The sequence below is a fragment of the Rousettus aegyptiacus genome, unplaced genomic scaffold (assembly GCF_014176215.1).
Source record: "Rousettus aegyptiacus isolate mRouAeg1 unplaced genomic scaffold, mRouAeg1.p scaffold_m13_p_13, whole genome shotgun sequence".
NCBI classification, from domain to species: Eukaryota; Metazoa; Chordata; class Mammalia; order Chiroptera; family Pteropodidae; genus Rousettus; species Rousettus aegyptiacus.
This window is the reverse complement of record NW_023416288.1, coordinates 21,058,008-21,083,347: the sequence shown is the minus strand read 5'-3', so window position 1 is coordinate 21,083,347 and position 25,340 is coordinate 21,058,008. Positions and strand designations below refer to the sequence as shown.

At 42.2% G+C, this 25,340-nt stretch overlaps 1 long non-coding RNA gene and 1 pseudogene across 2 annotated transcripts in view; both read right to left on the bottom strand.

The window, feature by feature from the left end:
- LOC118610804 overlaps window positions 1–19,411 on the bottom strand; it is a 105,920-nt gene extending 86,509 nt beyond the window's left edge. For both annotated transcript variants that reach the window (XR_004954087.1, XR_004954088.1), the window contains exon 1: window positions 18,384–19,411. This is a non-coding gene — a long non-coding RNA (uncharacterized LOC118610804). The remainder of the gene's footprint in view (window positions 1–18,383) is intronic.
- Window positions 19,412–19,453: 42 nt separating this feature from the next.
- Window positions 19,454–23,230, bottom strand: LOC118610803 (annotated as a pseudogene).
- Window positions 23,231–25,340: the final 2,110 nt, after the last annotated feature.

The following is a 25,340-nucleotide window of genomic DNA, read 5'->3' as shown; positions in this document are numbered from 1 at the left end:
TACTTCAGCGGTAACTCCAGACCCCTTATGAATTAGCCTAGAAGTCCACACTCCAATGTTAGGGAGAATACATCTCTGAAGAGAACTCAAAGGCCTTTGTGGGTTTTAACACAGTTGATGAGGGAGGCCAAGAGTGGCTCATGTTAACCTAAAAATAAAAAGCCAAAATGAGAGGCAATAAACATTTATTTGAGATTAAAGAATAACTATTCGGGAAGCAATGATTCAGGCTGAAAGCTAGTGTTCTGATTAGAAGTTGAAGGCAAGGAATTTTTATGAGAAAGGAAAGGGGAATAATTATATGGATAAAAGGAAGGATTTCTATTGGTGTTAATAAGTCAAGGAAAGGATTTCCATAGGTGCAGATAAACTAAGTTATTCTTTAGCTATACATAGTGGTGCTACTTCTAAAGAATGTTTTTAATTTTCTGTTGGGTCGTCAGGATGTCTGCTTTTCTGTTAGCTTTGCAAACAGTTGTTTGAAATATACTGCTACTCTGGCCCAGTCCAATGGTTATTTTGCTCAGTTCAAAGATTCCAAAAGTTTGAGGACTAACACATGTAAGGCAGTTTCTCTGGAATGGCTGCCCTCAGTCTATTTTTAAAAATGACTCCATATATGTTAATTTTTCATACCCACTAAGTATTTCACATCTTCCACTGGGCTACAGAGTGACGGGCCAAAAGCTTGCTTTGTGTGGGCGTATGTTGCATGTTCCCTGAGAAGGCGTATCCTGTAAGAGGCAAGGGGTTACTATGGAACAGACCAGGTTTAGTCCCCTGTATATCATAATCTCATTACCAGTGTTTATCTGTTTCGAGTGGGGCTGGTCTTCAAGTGAGTTCAGCACTAATCATATTGATTAACTCACTGCCCGGGGCACTGTGTGTGGGCGTGACTCAATTGGGCAGAGGATGCATTGAAGGCAGTCCCCAAGTCTTTCTCACTAGGAATCAGGAATCAGTAAACCAGCTGGGGCTACCTGTAAGTACTATAGTGGCAGAAATGGGGAAGGAAAAATCAGGTCAGAGGCCATTAGGAGAAGCTGAAGGTCAAAAGACAGAAGTACCATCCACAAATGGTCATTATCCAGGATAATAGTCAGGTCCAGAGTCTACAGTTAGAATCACACTAGATCAGACTGAAAGCAGGATGAGAATAAGTGCGGGGAACATAACAGTTGTTGAGGTGTTGGTTGTCTTCAGAAAAGTAGAAGGTGGCTTGTTTGGAGCCAGCGAACCAAAGGCAGGACAGCCCAACAGCAGAACACTGAAAGATCTGTTCTATGTAGCTTCTGGTAATGACCTTCAAATGCCCTCTGACCTGGATTCTAGGACATTCGAGATTCTAGGACATTCTTGCCGAGTGAAATTTCTTAATCATGAGGCAAAATCCCCAGCACTGCCTGTTCCCAGACAGTCTCTGCAGCAGCTTGACAGCAAGTGGCAGCCATGTGAGGAGAAACAGGAGTGCACAGACGGCGGCAATGTTGCTAGGTGGTCAGCAAACAATGACAAGAATATGGCCACGTACCCCCAGCACAAAAGACACAATGGCCACTAAGGAAAACGATGCCGCTTGGGGAACTGGGAAACGAGTTCTGGGTGGGGATGAAAACAAGGCCTGCTTCTCCGAGCACTAATCTCTCCTCAGCTGTTGCAGCCCTGCGGAAGAGGCTAAGGGAGGAACTCCTGTCTCCCACAGTCCTTGTCCAGTCTCTCCCCTCCAGCTCCAACGTACAATACACTGTCCCATGGTTGCCACTCTGGTCTTTATTCGTATATGTAAATTATATTAGCAACTCTCCTATAATCAATCACTCAGTGGGTTCTCACAGTCTACACTACAGGCCCCAGTAGACCTGGCTCCCACCTGTCTACCTGAGTTCCATACTTCTTCCTGGTCACTTCCTGTGCACTCCAGCCAGACTGACATCTTTTCTGTCCCTCCACAAACAAGGTTCTTTCCCATCTCAGAGTATCTGCTCTTGCTGTTCCCGTAAGGTCCTTGCTCCAGCCCCTTGCCTGGCTGGTTCAGTCTCCCAGGTTTCGGCTCCGGTGGTCTTCTCTGACCTCTCTATCTAGTCACCCTCCCCCCAGTGACTCTGTTATATTTATCAACCTCTTTATAATTTTATTTGTTTACTTTTTATTATCTTTTCTGAGGGCAAATGGCTTGCATGTCTTGCTCATTATATGGCCAGAACCTAGCATAGTGCCTTTGTGCATGATAGGCGCTCCAATAAATTTGTATAAGTTGAATGAATGAATGAAAGAATTCTTAGTTAGGAGGTAGGAGATAGGATGAAACAAGTAGGACCATTGGGTCTATGCTTTGTTGAAGGGATCCTGAACCATTACCACCTCATTCTTCTCACCTTGGGGCCACCCCCTTCACCCCTGCTGTTGGCGCTATGCCCTTTCATTGTTATCTGAGCCAGGTGAGGTAATGGAAGAGGCTGCAGCAGCCAGTGCAGACTTTAAGCAAAGATGGAGTAGACTGAAAAGTGCTACGATGTGAAAGAATTGGCAAGTGTTCTCTGACCCTAAAATATCTATTCCATCTACTTGCTACACTGTCTTTTTTTATTGAGATATAATTGATATCACATTGTCTCAAAAACTTCCATTAGCATAGTCATGCCTGTCAGGTAAGACATTGACTCCTGGGTCCTCCTTTTCCCACATGTAAACAGCTCTGAGCAGGGTTACTCAACGTTGTCACCGGCTCTCTGCCATTAATGCACAGAACATACAGTTGCTTGATCCCAGGGGCCAGCGTGACCCTGCCTCAGACTGAAGCAGAACAAGGTGGTTCCCCTTTGCCAGACACAGAAAGCCCCAAGCAGCCACCACTCCTACCCTAACGAGAACAAAATCCATGAGGTACAAAGTCATTCCTTACAAACAAAACATTCGAAACAAGTGAATAGAACCCAACTGATACTCAGCACCAACTCAACTGCAGATCAGCCTGGGCCACCTCACTAATTCTCTGCCCATCACTGAGCTGTCAGCCAGCTTTGAGTTTCGCCTCATCTAACTTCTCCTGGAGGCCTCTTCCTCCTCCTCCTCCTCGAGTGTAGGAACTACAAGACTGGAGCAGGTAGTAGCTCTGAACCTACCCAACCTGCCTCACAATGTAATTATGAAGACAGGCCAAGATAAAGGCTGTAATCTGTCCCGAGTAATAGAAATGTAAGCATTGACATTAATTAAGCAGTTCTGCCAGGAATGTTCCTTCCTTTGCCTCTCAAATTACTCTGAAGAGTTTACAACCGGAAAAAGAAACAGGATGGACACCACTCTTGGAACCAGCACAGTGGCTATTGGCATTTTAGGTATCAATGTTTGTAGAAGACACTTTGAAAATCATTGTTTTTGAGTGGTAACACTTTTCACCTGCTCTCAGGCTTATTTCTCCTTTGCCCCACCTGCACTCCTTCTCTCTCTCCCCCCCCTCTGTCCCCTCCCCACCGCCATTCCACACCCCTGCTACAGCGGATCCAAAGTCAGCCCCACTGAGCAGAAGCAGCATCACTGGTCTTAAACAGAAAGCCAGTTCCCATAGGGGTTGACTAACTGTAACCGCTAGCTCTCTGGGGGACTGGTGGATTCTGCCAGCATCTCTAGCAATTATTAGTAAAGTCCTCTGCAAACGCACACCTGTGCAAATCACCAAGCCCTTTGGCACAGGTATTTTGACTTTATAATGCAAATCTAGGCCTTTAAACGCACCAAGCCTAGCTTACATTTACACCAGCAATTTTTGCTTTTGGTTTTCTTGCTTTACAGGGTTTGGTTTTCAAGTTACTAAAAGACATGAAGCTTTCTATTTTGTAGCCAAAGCTCTTTAAGAGTTTATTTTTATTGTTGCCAATGGATTCTTTCCTACAGCCTTGATCCAATCCAGGCCCCAGAGATGTACTGCATTCACATTTACTTCAAGTGGTATAATCAGAACAGCTCACTGATATCTAAGAAAAAAATAATTCTGAAGAAAAAAAATATAAGGTCATAAAAGAAAAGTGGGGTTTGGCTTGTCTAACACACTCATTTTACAGATGAAGAAATAGAAGTTCAAAGGTTACTCGAATGATGAAACCAAAGTCACATTACTATGCATGACTGACAGAGATGGCTCTAGAACCACGGCCTGTGCCTCCAGGCCCACGTTATTTCCACTGCATAGGATGATAGAGGCTGCTTGGGCAGGGAGAGCCAAGGTGAAGGCCACTCAGCTAGTGTATCACTTAGGTTGTCAAGTAACAGAAAATAAATTCAAGATAGTTAAACAAATTATATATATATATATATATATATATATTCCCCACACACAAAAAAATCAAAAGTAAATAGTTTGAGACTGGCAACAAGGTTCCATAAAGTCATAGGCGGTCTGGCTTCTTCCAGTTTCCCTGGCCACCTTTCGTAGGGGGCATCCACAGTTCTTCTGCGGGCAGGATGGCTACGGGATTTCCAGCCATCACACCCAGGCTTCAGAAAGAAAGTCAAGGATGAACTAAGGGAACACACTCAAGCCTGCTGAGTTATTCTACTTTAAAGAACTTTCCAAAAATCTTCATGGCATAGCATTTGTCCTTAATTGAGTAAACCTGTGCCATATGATTATCTCTAGTTTTTAAGGAGACAGACACATTACCACCATGGATAAAATCAGGATCCTGTGAGCATGAAAGTAGAGAACATTTACAGGCAACCAGCGATCTCCCTGAGCAGGGAGAGTCGGCTCCAGGTGCCTCCAGGGATCGATCCTATTCTATCACGTGGCAAGAGTACAGAGCACAAAGAATGGAGAACTTTTGGAGTTTACAAAATGAATTCCATGGGCGCTGTGACAGTAATGTCAGCTAGCACATAATGGGAACGCCCTTAGGGTGTGACCAGAACACCCCAAACCACAGAAGCACCAGCCACAACTGCTATTGATGAGCCCTGACTGCAGGAGCCAACAAGCAAAAGGACTCCACCCTATAAAGACCATATACGCTGAACACCTCAGATAGACGACCAAGCCTGGCTTGAGAGCTTCACGAACAGGTGGGCCGAGAGCCGCAGACTCTGACCTTCCGCCCGCTGTGGCCGCTGGCTTGAGACTGACGCGACACCCTCCGCGTGGCCGGCAACGGAGCGTGCTTTGGAGTCGCTGACTCTCGCCCCTTTGCTCTGAGCCGTGAGACGCTATACTTCTTCCCCCGTGTGTCATGTGTTAACCTGATTGGTTCATCCGAGGAGGTTCCACGCAACCAACCTGGCCTTGTGGAAGGACACAGATGAGTCGACGGTGTTACTTCAGTAGCCGCTTTCCTTGCTCATGACAGCAGGATATGCAGGAAGGAGCCAAATCCAGAGGAAACCTTGGGGCCTAATTCTACTTAATCTCTAGGCAGCCTTTTAAACGATCACTCCGTCTAATTAAGGCCCTATTTTTCCTTTTTCTTCCAGGAAATCATATGCTGAGACACTGGCCTTGACTTCTAATACTGGAGAGATACAGGGCTCAGGCCTGAGACAATCTTGCAATCTAGTGTTCCCCCTGGAGGTCTCCCCCATTCCCCGAGTTTATATACTCTTTCTATGCTAAAGACTTCCCAGCATTTATCTCTAGCCTTGTCCTCTACCTTCTAACCTTATATATCTATCTCCTGAAATCTCCACTTAGGTATTTAATAGCCCTCTCAAGACTAATGGGTCCAAAGTCAAATTTTCTATGCAGCCGGCAAACCGATTTCTCCCCAGTGTTTGCCTTCTCCTTAATAACAACACCATACACTTTGTTCATGATGAAAGTTTCAGTGTCATCTTGGACTCCTCATCCCATCTTGGACCTTCAAAGTACATCTCTTATCTGACCGCCTCTCACTAAGTCCTGTGCTATATTCCTGGTCCAAATCCCTATCAGATCATCTCTTGCCAGCTCTACACAATTGCCTCCTAACCAGCCTCTTTGTGTGATGGTTAATTTTATGTGTCCACTTGACTGGGCCACAAGGGTGCCCAGATATTTGTTTAAACATTTTCTGAGTATGTCTGTGAGGGTGTTTCTAGATGAGATTAACATTTGAATTGGTAGACTGGATATAGCAGATTTCTCTCCTCAGTGTAGGTGGGTCTCATCTAATCCACTGGAAGCCTGAATAATACAAAAAAAGGCTGAGCAAGGGAGAATTCACTCTCTGGGCTGACTGTCTTTGAGCTGTGGCGCTGGTCCTCTCCTGACTTTGGACTCAGATTTAAAGCCTCCAGCTTGCAACTACAGATCATGGGGCTTCTCAGTTTCCATAACCGTGTGAGGCAATTCCTTATAATACATACGTACATACATACATACATAAATTCTATTGGTTCTGTTTCTTTGAAGAACCCAGACTACTACACTTTGCTTTCATTCCTTTTCTTCTATAGTCATTTCTTCACATTGCAGCTAGAGTGTCTTTTAAAATATAAATCAGGTTATATCCTTTTTCTCAAAACCAATCAGCAGCTTATAGTATCTTCATTTTCCTCTCTAACTATATCTCTATTCTTTTCCCTCCCTCATTTTTCTCCAACCACACTGGCCAGCTTGCTGTTTCTTACACACACCAAGAGTATTCCTGCGGCAAAACCTTTGCACCCACTGTTCCCTATTCCTAAAATACTTTGCCCTCAGACCTCCGCATTGCTCATTCCATCAGTTGATTCGGGTCTCTGCTCCAGCGCTGTCTCTTTAGCAAGGTCTTCCCTGCTGGCCTCATCCTTATCATTCTTCATCTTCTTACTCTGCCTTATTTTATTTTCATAGCACCTATCACTACATGATATTATGGTGTATATTAATTTACTTTTTTTTTTTTTTGGTCTGTATTCTCCATGAAAGCAGGGATTTAGTTTTACACAACACTACTTTATCCACAGCGCCTGGTTGTGTAGTAGGTTGCAATAAAATGAATATTTGTGTTTCCCCTCCCCCCAAATTCATATGGTGGAGCCGAATGCCCAATGTAATGGTATTAGAAAGTGGGGTCTTTGGGAGATGATTAGGTCATGAGGGTGGAGATTTCATGAATGGGATCAGTGTCCTTATAAAAGGGACCTCAGGGAGCTCTCACCCTCTTTCCGCCATGTGAGGATACAAGAAGATGGCTATCTGTGAACCATAAGCAGGTTCTCACCAGAACCCAACCATGTGGCACTCCAATCTTAGACTACGACCCTCCAGGACTATGAGAAATAAATACTTGTTGTTCAAGCCACCGAGTCTAGCAGCCCCACCCGATGAAGATATAGGTGCTCAAAGAAGATTCACTGAGTGAATGAGTGAATTCATATTAGGAAAAAAACAAATGAACCAAACTCTTTGTGAGACACTAATCATAATATGGCTTTTGAGTCTGTCTTAGGGAGGCTTATTTGGGTCTTTAGAAGATTATTCTTTAGCCTAAACAGACATCCCAAGAGACAGGTGGATTAAGTTGGCAATAACCTAATTGGAATCCTCTGATGAAAGACATAATGTGTCCTATTTATGTTAATACTAATTCCTTCTATTTTATAATATGTACTGCTGACTTTCAATAATATAATCCTTCTCTAGCAGGTGATGAAAGTTCTGGAAAGTGGAATGTAAAGGTGTTGCTTTATCTTCTAAATGGCATGGAAAATGTAACCCAAGTATAAGCCCAAGAAAGGTGAGAAAAGGTTATGTTTTAGTCCACTGAGGCTGCTGCTGATCTCGAATTTTAGAAACTGAGTTTCTAACATCAAATTCCCTCTAGCAGAGGGATAGGATATTGTGGGCTTTCTGACTAAGCTGTTTCCTGAACAGAGATACAGGATGATGGGAAGAAGGGTCCATATGCGGAGTGTATGCATGTGGCCAAGTGAGAAATGAGAGCAATTAGCTTGATGGTCATTGTTCCAGAAAGGTCAGTGATCCGTAGCAAATCAGGACCTCAATACAAAGGCATAACGCACACTGAGAAAAATATTTGTCCAATGTATGACCAAGTGTGTATTTCCTTAGTATATAAAGAGCCCTTAATTAATCAATAGATAAAGACAACAGCCCAGTGGGAAAATAGACCAAGGATAAAAAAGTAATTAAACTACTTATAAACATAATTATTTTGAATGGGCAAGCTCAACTCACTGATGTAGAAACAAAATATAATTTTTATTTTTCCAAAGTCTGCCATGAACTGTACTGTCTTAAATCAGCTCCCCCTCCCCTTGTCCCCCACCCATACTCGTTAATAGTCAGGATAACAGCAATATCTCAACCTAACTTCCACAACTTTTTAGTCATTAAAACAATCTTATTCCACTTCTTACATTTTTGTCATGTCCACTTATCAAATTTCAATTCCCTATACAATGAAAATCTTACTTTATAAAACTTTAACATCCTTTTCAATCTGCCGCCGCCCCCTCTAGCACAGGCTCAGTGGCGGCCGGGTATGGAGGAGGGTGCGACCTGCTCCCACACACACTGCTCTTTGACTTCTGCTCTGGGGCTGAGAGGAGGCAGGAGGAACGCTTCCACCCAGCGCACGGTTGTCCCTGTCTCTTGGTTGTTGCCACCTCTTTCTGTAACACTGATTAGCCTTAGTTTCCACAGATGAGGAGGATGGCAAGAGCCAGCTCTCTAGGGGATGGGTCACTTGATATTTTTAAGGAGACCCCTATGAGGGGCTTCCTCTCCAGAGTCACTGCTGTGGAAGGTTTGGGGAAGGCCTGACGCCTTCCTCACCCTCCACGTTCTCACACCAACCTCAGGGGTAGCAGGTCCACCTCGGCTGCCCTTACTGATGCGGCTTCCTACTTCTGCACCCTCCTCCTCCCACTCAGGAGAACTTTCTCTCACGAAATGGGAGCTTAAAAAATCCAACCCACTATGGTATAGATCTTTTTAATGATTTTTATTTTTTAAACTTAGGTCTTAAAAGCTTCAAGTCAAGAACAAAACGTATTAACTATTTATTAGTGGTCAGGAGGGGATAGAGGTATGTTCTGGAGAGAAGGCTCTCTCTCTCATGCATCTTTCAGCCACAGTAGGACAAAAAAAGATATGAAAACCTTAAAATAGAACTGTTCTTTTAGTTGACTGGTCAGTAGCCTGAAAAGTAATTCTCTGATTGCCTCTTTCTAGTGGGAAACCCACTATACTCTCAAAGTCTCAAGCTTTTAGTTTGTATTTAGAGAACAATATGCCTATACATTGGCATAAACCTCAGTTCACGAAGTCAAGTATGTGAAATCTCATCTCTGCTTTTAAAATATATAAATTTAGTTTTTATTCTGAGTCCCTGTGAAGCTAACCTGGCAGTAAATTCAGCCCTGGTCCTTCTCAGATTTATTTCCATTTTACTCTTAGGCTACCGGAATCTTTCTGGTGCTACTGCTTGAATCGCAGGGACCACAACTCCTTTCACAGTCATGTTCCTGTAGCCTTATCACCTGCTGAGTTCACCTCCCTGAAGCAGGATCAACCCCTCTAAGGCCACAGATCTCTCTTCTCCTCAAGCCAAAGGCCATCACTTCTCAGTCTCTCTCTCCGCCATGGCCTTGCCCCTTCCCCTCAAGCCCTGATCTCCTCAGCTGACAAAAAGAATTTCCAGGAAAATAAATCCAAGGCGTCTCCAGACTTCCACAGTCCTCTGCTTTCCGCACTTCTACATATGCCCTTGGAGAAAATGGAGCATAGAACTTGTAATGAGCAGGGATAGGGGTGGAGAAGGTAAGAAAAAAGAAAATAATGGAAAAAACAAAAGTTATACAATTAATTCAACAAAATATTTCCAATCAAATATGTTTTTCTGCTCTGGGTTTTGTTTTGTTTTGTTTTTTTCAGTTTTGAAATCATCCTGACCTGTAGGGTGCCCCCTCACAATGTGACATCAAGGCACATTTCCTAGGAAGTATGATATGCTGGTATGTGATTTCCTACAAGGTGGCCATAGTTGTCGATCTCAGTGTGAATAAGGCTCCAAGTGGGACAGTAAGAAATAAGGAACCCCATTTTAAATTATCTCTGTTTACTACTAAAGTCTATGAATTAATCTACTAATCTGTCTACTTAATCTACCTACTTTGAAGCTTTCTCTTTAGTTGGATACACGGGCATTTAATAATAAAATAATTGGACATGAGTCATTTGTCTAAATGGGATTTAAATGGTCCTTTTATGTTCTCTTTTCAGCTTGCTTGATTAGCTGCCTTTCTTGGTACAGGACCGACTTATTTATAAATAGGCAGGTTCTCTGTATGATCTAGGAGTTCAAAAGTTTCATCCCAAAGAACAAAATTTTCTATCTACCTGTCATTGCTATCTGAAATTCTGTATTTAACCATTTATTTCTTTGTAATACTCAATGTCTTTAGGGTAGATAATGTATCCTTTAAAAAATGCAAATATTAATCTTGTGAAAGAGAAAACTTTTTTATGTGATGTAATTTTATCTGATTGTTTTTAATTTGAAAGGAGCAGCTAATACTCTGGCCCCACTGATGCCCTGAGTAACATAGACAATAATTACTGAGAGAACAGTATGTAACCAATATTTCCCCAGTCTTGACATGCCTTGAGGCTGCCAAATAGGGCACTTTTTCTAGGTACCCAAAATTCGAAGACATAGACTCTTTTCATCTCTTAGATTCCAGGAATTACTTTTTTCTTTTCTCCTTCTTTTTTTTCTTTTCTTTTCTTTCTTTCCTTTTTTTTAAAATTGAGTTTATCTCCTCAAAACAATCTCTGAAAATCATTGAAGAATGCTTATATGTATGATTGATATTGTTAACCAATTATATTGGTGAAGAATGAACCAAAAGAAGAGACTAGAAATGAAAATTCCGGCTAAAAAATAATTGCAGCAGAAATGAGTACTAAAACAAATATTAGCATTATTTCAGAGGTGGAAGATTCAGGAACTCAGAAATAGGGAGGAGAAAAAAAGTCCATAACCACCATCAAAGATGGAAAGTCAGTAGTAGCATTTCTGGTGAACATGGAAGATGGGAGCAGTAAGCTATCGGGCTTGATGGTAGATTTGGTTTTAAGTTTATGTAGCTTGAATAGCCATGAGGACTTCAGGGAAGAGATGACTTGCACAGGTGGAAATGCATGCCTGAAGTTCATAAGAGGGGTCAATGCTGACTTACTTATGAATAATAATAATAAAAAATAGAGCCTAAAGAGGGAAAGAAGAAAAAAAGGTACAATAACAGGAGTATAACCTAGACTGCAAGGAAATTAATGCAAGTGGGCAAAGAAGTTATGAATTATCCTTCTGATAAGTGTGATGATAAAAAGAAAGTGTGTTGGTAAAATGGTTTACTGAGATAGAAATGTCAAAGAGAGGATTATGCTAGGAAAAGGACAACTTGATTGTGTAACTAAGAGAAGGAAAGATGTGAAGGAGAGGGAGAGACGGAGTATACAAAAAGATGAAGAATGACTAAAGAGATAATATGAGATCAAGGTCATAGACCATAGAATTATTCTTACAAAGTAGAATAATTCTTTCTCCCAAGGAAGATGAGTGAAGAGAGGGTAAAGATAGGGTGTGTGAGGTCCTGTGCAAACAAAGTCCCTGTCCATATAAACAATTTAATTTAAAATGTGCTATAAAATGTATTATAAAATTCATATGAGGTATCATTATTAATCTATCAATGAATATTTAGAATAATGGTAGAGAAGAAGTGTTTATATATTTGTTTGTAATCCAGTCAGCACACATGAAAACCCTTTGTAATATCTTTTTGTTCAGATTTAGGAATCATCTCTTTGTGCTCTCTACTTACTGTCAAATGTACCATTCCTGGCCAATTTCTTACAATGCTATGGCTCTTTGGAACCTGATAGTATTGAAACAATATAGATATTCTTGCCTTTGCAGTTCCTCGATACCATTGTTTTAATAATGTTTATTGCATCATTACTCATGATATGGCATCATCCGTCATGTTGCCCATGAATATTGTCTTTTAATAGCTACTGCTATTAAAAGTTTGTTACCATGTTTCATTAATGATGGCAACAAATACAAGCCTCACCCAGAGTATGCAAGAGAATATAAATGATAACTCATTTTCTGGTCATGTCAAGTTTATCATTTGGAATTTGGGTGACAGTGTTAAGGAATGAGCAAAGATAGAGTTTCAGGTAGAAGAAAAGAAAGAAATACACTAATGAGAATATCTTAAGCAGAATCTGATTCAAAGAATCATTTCTAAGACACTATTGGCATCAGACTCTAAAATTTGTTTAAAACAAGTTTTTATCCTAAATCTCTACAGTAAATAGGTATAATATTTACATTCATGAAAACAAGTTACTTAAAACATACAAGAAAGCAGGTTATATTGAGATTAGTGGCAAAGCTAAATCCTAGCCAACTCTGTCAGTAATTTACAGCTTCCAATTTTGTTCCTAAATTAAGAATCAGTATTTTGAACAAATATTCAGGGATAGCATCATAAATATGTAGTTCTAACATATTTAAATGTTTTGTTCATTAAGACAAAAGTTAATTCCACAGAAAAGCTTCTTTTAGGAACAGAGAGTCTTAGGCTGTCTGCTCTGTGTTAAAATGTCATATCCACCCTGGAAGCACACGCTGCTCCGGCACAAAAGAGAAAACCCTGCACACACTCGTCATTCAAGGTCTGGGGTTTAAACTGCATTTTTGTCACCTCAGTCCATCACGTTTTCAACCCCTTAGGTCGAGGACATTGTTTCTTTTTCCTTCTTTATCTCACTTGACATGACTGGAGATTTATTCAATTTTCTGGGTAATCCTTAGTTCTCCTTAAGATGCTGATTCCCTCTGGCCGTGCCAGGTAAGCGTGCGCTCAAGGTTGACCCAGAGCCATTCTGCCCCGGCACCCGCCAGTGTGCATGGCATCGCTACTGAGCTCCTCCGTGAACAAGAGCAGTTCTGGGAAGAAACGAACACACCTTTCATCGGAAGGAACTCTCCCTTAGGAATCGCAGATGGGAAAATAACTTATACTAAAAGTACTGTCTTAGCAAACAAAAACAATAACAAAAATATTCCATGGACTAGCATACAGCCAGAGATGGCATGCCACCCTGGGCAGTGTGCATCTTTGGAAAAGAAAGATAATCTAAAAGCCACCTACCTGCTTGGTAATGGGGAGGTCACACGAACCTCCTTATGCCCACACTCGTGCCTCCTCTACTGGAAATGCCCTCCCTACAGCCTTGCTGCCTCAGTGGCCACAAAAGGATGGCACCGCCCCCACCCTCTTGGCCACGGCTGACTAGGTAAAGAGTGAATGAATACCCCACCTGAGATGGCCACATTCTGAGGTGGCCTGTCCCCAAAAGAAAAGCTGAGTGTATTAGTTTTCTAGGGCTACCATAGCAAATTACCACAAACTGAGTGGCTTGGGGGAAAAAAAGAAATTTGTTCTGCTCAGTTCTGAGGCTAGAGGTCTCAAATCAGTCTCCAAAGGCTCTAAAGAAAATTGCTTCCTTTTGAGTGGTTGCCAATAATTCTTTTTGTTCCTTGCCTTAGAGATGTATCACTTCAATCTCTGTCTCTGTTATCACATGGCTTTCTCCCTGAACATCTTTTTTTTTGTATCTACATTTGACCTCTCCTTTTAAGGGCACCAGTCATATTGGATTTAGGGCCACTCTAATATAGTATGACCTCATCTTATCTTGATCGCATCTGCAAAGATTTTATTTCCAAATTAGGTCGCATTCACAGGTACTAGAGGTTAAGGTTTGAATGTATCCTTTGGGGGTACGCAATTCGACCCCCTAACACCGAGTCAATCAGTTTTCCTCTTGAGAATGTGGACTAAGGGACACACAGAACTAACCAGGTGGTTGTAGAGTTCAAAGCAACACGATACGATGAGCTTGAATGTCAGCTGAAAGCTATGTTCAGGCAGGACTTATCTGGAGCAGGACAGATGCAGGGTGGAAGCCAAGGAAGCTGGGAGGAGAGAGAGGAGCCTGGAGTAGCCACTGAGGGAGGAGTGGAGCTCCCAGGATGAGCAGGATGGCTCCTGAAGCTTCCCTGAAGCTCTGGACTTTCACCTCCAGTTTTCTCGAGCTCTACATTAACCCCCATCTTCTTGAAATAACTACTTTACCAATTTGTTCCTTGAAACTACATGAGCTAAGAGAAAAAAGTCCAAGCAGAGTCTTTTTAGAGGTGAGGGGACAGAGGCTCTGAGAGACGTGGTGACTCCAGCCCAGTGCTCTGCCCTGCAGCATGGCCTTCTTCCAGAGTCAGTTCCTCTTGGTGCTCTGGGTACCTTTCAGAAACAGTAATAATTATTCACAGGCTACCAGGAACAGGTCATTTGTCTTCTAAGATGACCTAGGAGGCATAATAATGGCACAATAGCTGCCTTTCAATTTCTATCTTGGATTCTGGATTCCAGACCAATTCCTGGGCAGACATACAGATAGGCTAAGGGATGCCGATTGCTGTTTACCTTCATCAATTGCACAAACACGTCAAAGGGAAGCTGGCACAAGGCCTGGAACAGGCCAGAATGACTTGATTGAGTGGCCCTTTTCATTTTCAACCTGGGATTCCCCGACCCGGTCTTTCCCGCAGCAGGCACAGAACAGACCACTCCGTAATTTCTTAACAGTGTTAGAAATCAAATATCACAGCCCCAAAAGGAAGAGGGAGATGAAAGGAGAGGAGAGAGGAGAAGAGATTTAGTCTGGGATTATATTATCCTCTACTTCCACTTGTTCCCTACTTGCTGCAAACCCCAATAAAAAGTTTTGTATAAGTATAAAATAATTTGTCATTCTGGGGACAATACAATAGATGTTCATTAAGAACTTCCTTAAAAAAAAGCTCTCAACTGTTGATATCTGAATGAATGACAAGCTCATTTGATTTTAAATTTAAATACCAGTTAAAAGGAGAAATCCAGGTTAGAAGTCAGAAAAGTGGCTTCTGGTTCTGTTGCTCTGCTAAGCCATAGAGCTCTGGCCTGTTAGGTTTTGACCTGACAAGTGAGAATGTGGACATAGGAGTTCCCTTGTTTAGTTGCTGACCTGTGACTCCCCTGCGACAGGCCTGGCTTACCTCTTAAATGCAGACGTTATAGAGAAGGGAAGGAAATTTACCCCATTGGGAATGTGCAGATTATCTCATTTACTCCTCAGAACCACATTAAGAAATAAGTTTAACAAATGAGGAGCTAGAGAATCAGAGATATGAAGATTTCTGGTACTTGAATTTCTGGTCGAGCAGGAACTACTGGGAGATCAACAACACCCTGAACTTTCAACTTCTATCAGCCTTCTTCCTTTAGAAGGGATCAGGAAGTTAAAAAAAAAAAAAAAAAGATAACACAATCTTACGACACAAAAAGTTAAATATTAGCTGCTAAATGTTTACCGAGAGTTTATAATAATGTAGGAAACCATTTATGTTAACACATTAAATCAAAAAAGCCAGGTGCAGATTTATAAATGTAGTATCATCTGTTTTATAGTCCTCCCTAGAGTAGCAAACCTAAGCAAACAAAAAGAGAATTATTTTTCCAAATCTGGAAAGAAATACACCAAAAGGTTAAACAGTGGTGAAGATATGAGTAGTCTTTCTGACTTTTCTGTTTTCTTAATTTTCTGTAATAAACAATTAGTATCTCTATAATGGAAAAAAAAAAGGCATTATAATTATCTTTGAAAAGCAATCACCCAGAGTTGTGGGTTTGGATAGTGGTGTCTGGGTCTGGTCTGTTGCAGGAAGTGACACCTGACTGAGGAAACTGGGTGCTCAAACAGCTTTGTTAGAGGAAGGAGAATTTATTAGCCGATGGAATGTGTGGGGCTTAACGGCACCGAAGCATGAGCCTCCCTTGGTTAGATTTCTTGATTATACCTTTGCAGTTTCCATGCATGGGGCACATGATTCCTTGGTCCGAGGTCTCATGTGCACCTCATGACTCAGGATGGGGCAAGGAGTTTCAGATGGGGGCTGCAAGAGGGAAGGAATTCCCCAACCATTGGTCCTATCTATTTACAGATTGTTTATCTTGTAGGCATTGCAAGAGTTTCCAGAAGGCCTTTTAAATAACTATAGGGTGTGGTTAATCTACAACTGGCTAAGTTGGTAATTTCTGCAAGCCTCTTCCTTTGCATTTTTCAGACGCCTCCTCTCTCCTCTCTTAGATCAAGGCCGAGGAAGGTCAGTACACTGACACACTCCCTGCTGCTGGAGCTCAGGGACTGAGGGTGCAGGGATCACCTCCTTTATGCTGGCGAGAAATATAGGCGCCACTGCCACTGCTGGTGGAGGACAAGGAAGGTGGGGGGCCACCTCTCCCTTTCCAGACTTCCAACCACAAGGAACGCTGACTGTCGGAGGCAACTGTGAACACAATGAGAAATAAGTCCGAATCGCTGCCCTCAAGGAGGCACCATCCAGTGGAAAAGACAGTTAATTTCAAGACAGTACGAGAGGGCTGGGCGATGTGCACAGGATGTCACGCACACGTGTGCGCATGGCAGCTGCGAGACTACCCGCCTGGGACGTGGGGAGGGTTTCCTGGAATGGGTACAGTCTGGCCTGGCAGTCAACCCGTGATGACATCGAAATGCTGGACCAACTTCCAGGACAATATTCAGTCTGGCACACTCTGCCCTGCAACACCTACAGGGCAAAGCTGCTTATGATAAATAGGCATGGGCTGGGTATGGGGAAGAGGTGAAGAAAGAGGAAGCTGTGTCAGCTGAATAGGGGTGTGGTGGCAAAATGAGTCTATTTAGGGAATTGCAAGTAGTCTGTGTGGTTAGAACTTGGGAGGATTCCATTCTGCAGGCTCTACAAAACCACTGGAAGGGTTTAAACCAGAGTGACATTAAGGTCAGATCTGTTTTTTTAGGAAAATCACTGCAGGACAATGTGCGGAACGAACAGGAGGCCAGGAGATGAGGGAGGATACGGCTTTTTATCAAGGCACACAGGGTGTATGTGTTTCACCTGGGCCGAGAAGGCCAAGCTTGCTCCTCACATCACCACCACGCCACAGTCCCAGAGCCCTACGTCCAATCCAGAGTCACCACATGGGAGTTTGTGTGGTACGTGTGTGAGCATGTCAGGGCTGTGTGTGTGTAGCATAGGGAGATGTGTGGTATGTGATGTGTGTGTGCATGAGGTGTATGCTGTGTGTAGTATGTACTATGTGTGTGGGCAGTGGTGAGTGCTGGGCAGGGTGTCTGGGCATGGATGAGTATTAACCCACACGGGGTGCTTACTGGGGAAGTGCCGCCTGCTGATGGCCGCCGCCCCTCCCTACGTCTGCTTTGGCACAGTTACCTCCTTCCAGGGTTGAGCTTTCTCCACTCCATGCTCTCCAGTCCCCATTCTAATTTACTTAGTCTATGTAAGTAAAAGCAGCTTGTCGGCATGTATCTGAGTCTTCCAGTAGCAGTCTTATCCTTTCTTTTGTAGGTCAGATGGTGAGTGCTGAGTAGAAAATAAGGAAGCTGTGGGGAGAATCCCTTGGTGATGGGAGTGACTGAATGGCACCCCCCAAAAAGCTATATTCAAGTCTCAACCCCCAGTGCATGTGAATGTGACCTTATCTGGAAATAGGGTCTTTGCAGATGTAATTAAGGATCTCAAGATGAGATTGTTTTAGAGTTAGGGTAGGCACAAAGCCAATGACTAGTGCTCTTAAAAGAAAAAGATTTGAGACAGAAGTTGTGATGATGTGTTTACAAGCCAAGGAATGCCAAAGATTGCCAGAGCCACCAGAAGCTAGGAGAGAGGCACAGGATGGCTTCTTCCTCAGATCCTCCAGAAGGAACCAACTCTGCTGACACTATGAGTTTGGACTTCCATCCTCTAGAACTGTGAGACAATGAGGTTCTGTTTTTTAAGCCACCAAGTTTGTGGTCATTTGTTGCAGCAGCCCTGGGAATGAATACAGTGATATATTTAAAACAACTTGATGAGAACAGAGGAAGAGATAAATATCCAGTAACTCACATTGTAATTAGAGAAATTATACCCAACACAGGCATGAGACAATGAGGTCTAAAGCAAAGGCAGGGCAGTGAGGACGAAGGAAAGCAGAGAGATGTAAGAAGTCTATTTGTAAGTCCTGTATTTAAGGGCAGACTCTTCCCTCTTAGACTCTGATATTCTGAATTGGAGGACCACCATCTCCTTGTCAAACATACACAGAGCACAATGCTGCCTCTCTCTCCCTGTCCCTTACAAATTCTTACTACATAGATGGCATTATATAAGATGGTATTTAAGTTATGAGTTATCTAGAAACTTCGGTAGAGGCCCCAAGTTTCAAGGACAAACAGTAAGTGCTAGGTACTCCCTAATTCCAAAGCAAGGTAGTGGGTTACTTACGCAGAGCATGTTGAGAATGTGAAATGGTTTTGCCGGCATCAGCCCATCGCCCACCTCCAGACTGTCAAAGAGAAGATGAAGAACCACTGAGGGTTGAAGAGCCTCCTGTGAGGGTTTCTTTTGCAGAGAACTGGTGTGTTCCTCAAAACAGGGCTGCAGAGACGGGTATTTCCTCCTGACTTTAAGCTAATGAGAGGAAGCCTAGAGAAACCACGTTGGAGAGCTTGAACTTATTGTCTTGAAGTTTAAGAATCATGGTAACCATTGTCTGCCTCCTGCCTGGGAAGCTAAAACCAGGAGGGAACTGGGATAGTTGCCTAGGAACAGCCTGTACTCTCAACGTTTGGCAGGGCAGAAATGACTCAAGGTGTCCTGGGGACAACGAGAAGCAGCTGCATCGGGTCAATTTGAGGGAAGCTCCCATCCAAATAGGCAACCTGCTGGGAGGCTGGGGGCTGGGGAGTGACGCCAACAATTGAATGAACCTGGAGCTGAGTGGGAACTCATAAGCAGACACCTGGAAAAGGTATCTCTTGCCTCCAAAAAGTTGCCAGGTGATTGAGAATCTCCAAAGAACCCACAGGATGTCACTGGCTCTGGCTTTCATCGTGGCCCAGGGGCATGGTGAATGATTACAGCTGCACTGTTCAGGTTAAATATATTGTGCCTTCCCTCTAATCTCTGATCTTCTGGTGCTCTATCCATGGAGGTCCCCAAACAGCATCCAAACATGGGAAGGAGGGTGAACAAACCCTGAAGAAATATCTTAAAACTAAATTATCCTCCCCACTGCACATTTCACAGCCTAAAGCAGGCCTGACATAAGCAAGGGAAGTTTCAAATTAGAAGGGACTTTTGAGTTTCGCTATTACCTTAGACTGGACATTTTTTTCCTTTTTTGGATAGTTTTTAGTTTCGCCTTTACTCATTTGAGTTCATTAAACAAGTGTTTATTTTTAAAATCCTATAAATAAAGTGATATATGTAGGATATAGGTCACACTTCTGAGCACGATATATATTTTTTCAAAGTAGTAATTCTTATAGGAATCTTATTGATCACACAGTAGATATAAGAAAGTCAGATATAGCAATATATGCAATCTAAATAAGACAGGCTGTTAAGAATTTACATAATGTTAAAAATATCCATGTTGAATGTTAGTCATATGGACAGATGCACGGAGTGGGAAAGAGTATGTGACAGGGAGCTGGGGGTTCCTTGATGCTCAGTCGAATGCCCATACAGTGAAATTGCCTTTTTGCCCCCATTACAGTAAATAACTCCCTAGCAGAGAATGGCATTCTACACACACCTAACTACACAAGGATGAAGTTCGTCCTGCTACACATACAACCTCACGTGACATTACCATGAATTTCCTGTGAGACTCCCACAATAGTCACATAAATCCCACGCAAGCAGCAGGAAGCATCAAGTCGTTTATTCTATGTGGAGCTTAAAGGACTCTTAACTCTTGGAGTTAATATTTGTAAAGAGCATGTGTCTCCTTTGCTATACTTAGTTCCCAATTGATATGTACTTAGAATGGGGGGATTTTGATGGTTGTTTTATCTAATGGTGATAACTGAAGAACCCTTAAAATGTGAGGAAATGTTAATAACATATTTCAGGCACTCACTTAACACATAACATGAATCATGTACAACTTTAACCAAAAAGGCAGAGGGAAGTGCGTCTGAATGACAATGCTTTTAGTTTTTGTCATATATGGTTTTTACCATTAATGAAACTGAAACAACTGCTTGTTTATTTACCAAATCACACACTAGTCTGAGTTCTTAGAGAAAATTCAAAAACAGAAGAAATGCTATTCCTTTTTTCTCTGAGGACTTTTTAGAAGCCAAATAAAATTATTAATTTTTTGAGGTCCCTATTAAGCAGTTTTTTTTTTCCTGTGTGTAATTGTCAGAGAACGAGTAAGAACCAGATAAGAACATGCTACAGTGTGAGAAAGTTAACTTTTGGTGTATTTTCTATAAGGAACCAGGAAGCTTGAACGGCTAGAGTCAGGATTAAAAAAATATATATATACCCCTATATGTCCTGCTTGTGCCAACTACTATGGGAAATGGTTTGGGGGTTTATGCTTGGTAACTATGTTTAAAAATCCTCTTATGGAGATTTCTCTAGTTGAATAGAAACCCTTCTATAAAAAGCAAGCAGGTCCTGTGAACTTAAAGACAATATCCCTCTGAACGCTTTTAATTTACTGCCTGAATTCAAAGTTCCTGTTGGAGAAATAAAGCAATAAAATAATGCCAAGGTCTATTTTATTGGCAACTTAAGATGCAAAGTAATTTATTTTTAAACTTCTAACATTTGAAAAAAAAAAAAAAGAGCGTAGGTTAAATAATGTAATTTTTCCAAAGCTGAATATGCTCATCTGAAGCTCAGTATTTCTGCTTGAAATACTACAGCAAGTTGCTGAAACGCCCAGCTGGGGAACACTACTGCTTTGATGACCTGTGATTAGGCAAACTGATCAGTCACTGTTGGAAACATCCCTGTTTTCCTTGGTAAGGGTTTACACCGTTCTAGAGAAGATGGGTTTTGCTAGTCTTACGCAGGCATTTTCATTCCAAATATCTCCTGAGAGGCGTATAGCACCTGCAGGAATCCATCTTCATCTTTCCCACTTTCCTACACTTCAGAAATTGCCATGGAAACACTCACCATACAGATTAATTACTCATGTTGACATGATCTGGTTCAAGGAGCTTGGTTTTATCCAGCACAGGGAGCTGCTCCTCACTCTTGTATCTTTCTATCACCCCAGGGATTTGGGTAGGATGCTGCCTTGGGATCAGATGGTCACTTTATACTCTTTGTTGGAAAGTGTGGAGCTGTTTGAAAGTCTTTTCCCACAACAGGGAGATGGAGAGGGGGCTGGTAGGAGGGTCGGTGGAGGAGGCTACTGTGACTCGGGCAATGCAACTTCCACTGTGTCCCTCCAGACCTACAGCTGGGTCATCCGGACCAGACTTTTCATTATGTGATGGTGACCAGAAAAATGACAGACCTGCCTGAGATTTCTTCCAGAGCTGGCCTAGAATGGATCTAAAGGGCAGGTTTGAGGGGGAGAGGTGAGAAGGAAAAATGTTGCACACTGCTTGCATCTACCAAGCCCAACTCATTCAATAAACCAGCTACTATAGGATCAGGAGGATTTAGGGACTGACTGGTCACTTGTCAAGCAAGATGCTCTCTTTTGGTCACCATTTATCTTGTGTCAGAGTTCAGGACAAATTCTATAATGCCATACAGCCTGAGTCAAAGGAGAAGTTTTATTCGGGAGAACGGAAGAATTACTGGGGTGGGTCATCAAGGGAAGAGAGCAGGCGATGTCCGATCTCCATTCACACCACAGAGAGAGGTCTCGGGGAGGGTCTCTGCTGCACATGCAGCACGGGTCCACCTTCCAGTGGAGGAACTGCCCCGGGATACTACAGGGGAGAAAAAGGTTCTCCTCAACCCTCTTAGGGTCCCTGTCTGGGTCTGAAAATTAAACTGACAATGACAGATTAACAAGAGAAAAGCATATAGATTTATTCAGTATAAGTGTTATGAGACATGAGAGTCTTCATAAGGAAATAAAGACCCAAAGAAACAGTTAGACCTGAGTATTTTATTCTAGTTTTGGTGATGAATGGGCAGTTGTAGAGAAATATAATAGGTTAAGGAGTATGAGGTAAGTGTGATAAACCAGGGAAACTAAGCAAGGCTCATGTGACTCTTCTTGTTCCTTTCTCTTTAGAGATAAGGATGCTCCTTTCCTCCAGGTAGAGGCAGGGTACCTCTCCATGAGGGTTCTATAATCTGTTTCAGGGGAGGAGGGGATGGAGAGGTCAGAGAGACCTTCTTGCTTCTGCTGTTTTCTCAAATTCCATCAGCTTTAATAAAAAATACTCAGTATGCCAAGGTACCATATCTTGGGGTAGCATGATGAACCCCATCGACACCCTTCCTTTTCATAGGGCAGATGTGAGAAATCAGCCTTTTGCAGAGCGAGGGAGAGACATACCGTGGGAAGCTGCTGTTCATAGAACTTGCCTGGGAATGCCAGGTGTCTAGCACATGGAAACCGTGGGCTTATGGGAAGTTACCTGGGTTGGGAGGAAGGAGTGGGAGGAGGGGACTGCCCCCTTGAGCAGCTGGTATGAGCACTGCCTCTTCCATTGAGAAGGAGCCGCCCATCCCAGCTGGCCCACAGACCTGGCGACCAAGAATGAGCGTGGGGACTTGCTTCCAGGTCTTCTGACCATTGCACTACAGTACAGAAGTGAAACAGAAGGAAGAAGTGGGGATGAACCCCAGCTTTCAGGCCAGGACAATGGGACATCTAAAAGAGGAGAAGGAAGGGAGCAGGTAGAAAGAGAAGGGATAGGAAGGCGGACTTTTGAAGAAAAGATTTAAAGGTATTTATATTAAAAAGCATCCATTATTTCCTTGGTGCACTGATGAATGGGAATGTGTTGAATGCCCTGATTTCATCGGCTCTTTTCTGGTAAAGTAGGTTAGAAGATAGATAGATAACTATGAATTTATTTAAGACAATAAAAAAGTTTGCTCTTTTGCCCTCATCCCATTCCCAGAATAATAGGAAAGAAAACCAATGGTTTTAGTATTCATCAGAGTTTTAACTTTGAGCCAGTGAACAGTTTAGTCCATAATGCCTTCAGATTGACCCTTCGGCAAGTCAGGTCAGTGGGGGTTGGGTGTGGGAGGGGCGGGCTACGGTGCTAAAAACCTGCATCTAGAAATAACATGTGGACGAGGTTATTCATGACAGCATTTTGCTAAATAATGAAAGATTGACAATAACTAAAATAACCATCAAAATATGCATAATAACTTTTGATAATGTAATCACTATTATATAAAGTACGTTACACAATTCACTGGAAAATAAGGTAGCTCTAAAAATTATATACTTTTTTGTATTGATACATAACGACATCTACAGTTCATTGTTAGGTAAAAAAGTAAGTGCCAAACAGGGTCTATTCTATGCTATCACTTGTATAAAAAAAAATGATGATACTGAGAGTATATGTACATATGGCCTTGTACAATCATAGAATATTTCTGGAAGGATATGCAAACTAGTAATGTCGGTTGTCCTCAGGGCGGACACTACGTGGCTGGGAGAAGAGGTGAGAGATATTTCACTGAAATACATTTCATATCTTTTGAACCATATGAATGTATAATACATTCTGAAAAAAATATGTTTCAAAACAACATGTAAAACCTTAGGTTTACTATCTCTTTCAGACAAAGTTTGTATTTGCTCATGGCCTTTTGTCGAAATTTCTGTTATGTCATTTTTTTTTTTTTTTGATTCTTTTCTTTTGTTCTGTTAAGTCTGTGGGTTTGGAGTTAGACACAGGGTGAGAGCTGGTTCCACCACTGCCTGGCTGAGGGAATTTAGGCAAGCTGCTTTACCCGAAAATCTTGTTCACGAAATGCTCGCAGGGTGGCAGCTACCTTCCCTGGCGTGAGTGATACAAAAGACAGCAAGGAGTGAGTGCTTTTAGTAACCGACGCCAAAGTCATACACCGTCACTCCCATCTTATTCTACTTCTTAGAAGCTAGCCACTGATCTAGCCTATAGTCAAGGGGCAGGGAATTTGATTATACCTCTTGAAGGGAGGAACAGCAAAAAATTTGTGGACATATTTTAAAACCATCACAAAAAAGTAATCATATAAGTTATCGTTCAAACTCAGATGCTTTAAGAATACAAGGTGGTGTTATTGATAACCAAGTCTGGGCAGTAAGGGTAAACTGAGGCACTCCTGCGTAAACCAGGATGTGTGGTAAGCGAGCTATAGGTGTCTTCATAACCTCTCATGAGGATAAATCTCAGACCAAAACACATGTGCGATATCTATTACAAATTGTCTCCCAAATACTCATGTTTCTTGCTCTGTAAGTTCAGTGAAATTCTGTTCATCTAGGAACTCCAACAAGCATTTTGCCCGAAAGGCTATTTCCCAGGCAAATGATAAAATGCTCTGACTGAAGATCAGCTAAATTTTTAACTGGACCAGATAAGAGAATCCTCCACTAAGAGAAGGAATGTGGGACAAAAACGTAAATACAAGAGTCTGTCCCACGGTTTTAGGCTGCCAGGCTCCTCAGGTGGCACATTATTCATTTTACCATTGAAAAAGTTCTTATACTATCTTTTAAAATCTCCTAAAACACAGATTCGGATAGTAATTTTTGAAGCTCTTGCAGAAATGTCATCCAGAGTATGGCACCTTTCAACTGTAGATTTATGACTAGAATACTTCAGGTGTTAACAAGCATCTCCTTGGGTGTAGATTAAAACTAACTTAAACAGACACCTACTTATCACTTTCTATGTTGAAGTACTTACAGTAAATTTAGCTGGTATACAAAACTCAATAACTGGGTCCCTAAGCAACCTTCAGATTTTAATAGTTCCATGAAAAACTATCACTATCATTTCAAGGAGAAAAAGGGAAATTACGGAGAAGAGAGATTCAGACTAGTAGCAACAGATGTTTTTCCCACAGAAGTTTCAATGAGAAGGTATTTTCCTTAATAGCATATGGCTATAAAATCTGACCAGAGCAAACCCAGACCTGGATGACCTCTCGTTTTTCTTCAGAGTTGCTGCCACTCTTTTTACTTACCACAGCAGCACTGTCATTAGCGCCTTTGTTATTTCTTTCTATTATGAATGAAACCCCAACCATCTACTCAAGCAGAGCAGCTGTTTTCCAGCTCTTTTCCAACCTTTAGTCCTAGCTCTCGATTGCAATAACATCATTACAACAGCAGCATGTCTCCTACCTCGATGACAGTGTCACGTCCACCTTACATTGCCATAATCCAATGCAGAGAAAGAAGTGTCTTTCAAATGCTTTGTCTGATTGATATTTGAGGTGTGCCATAACTTC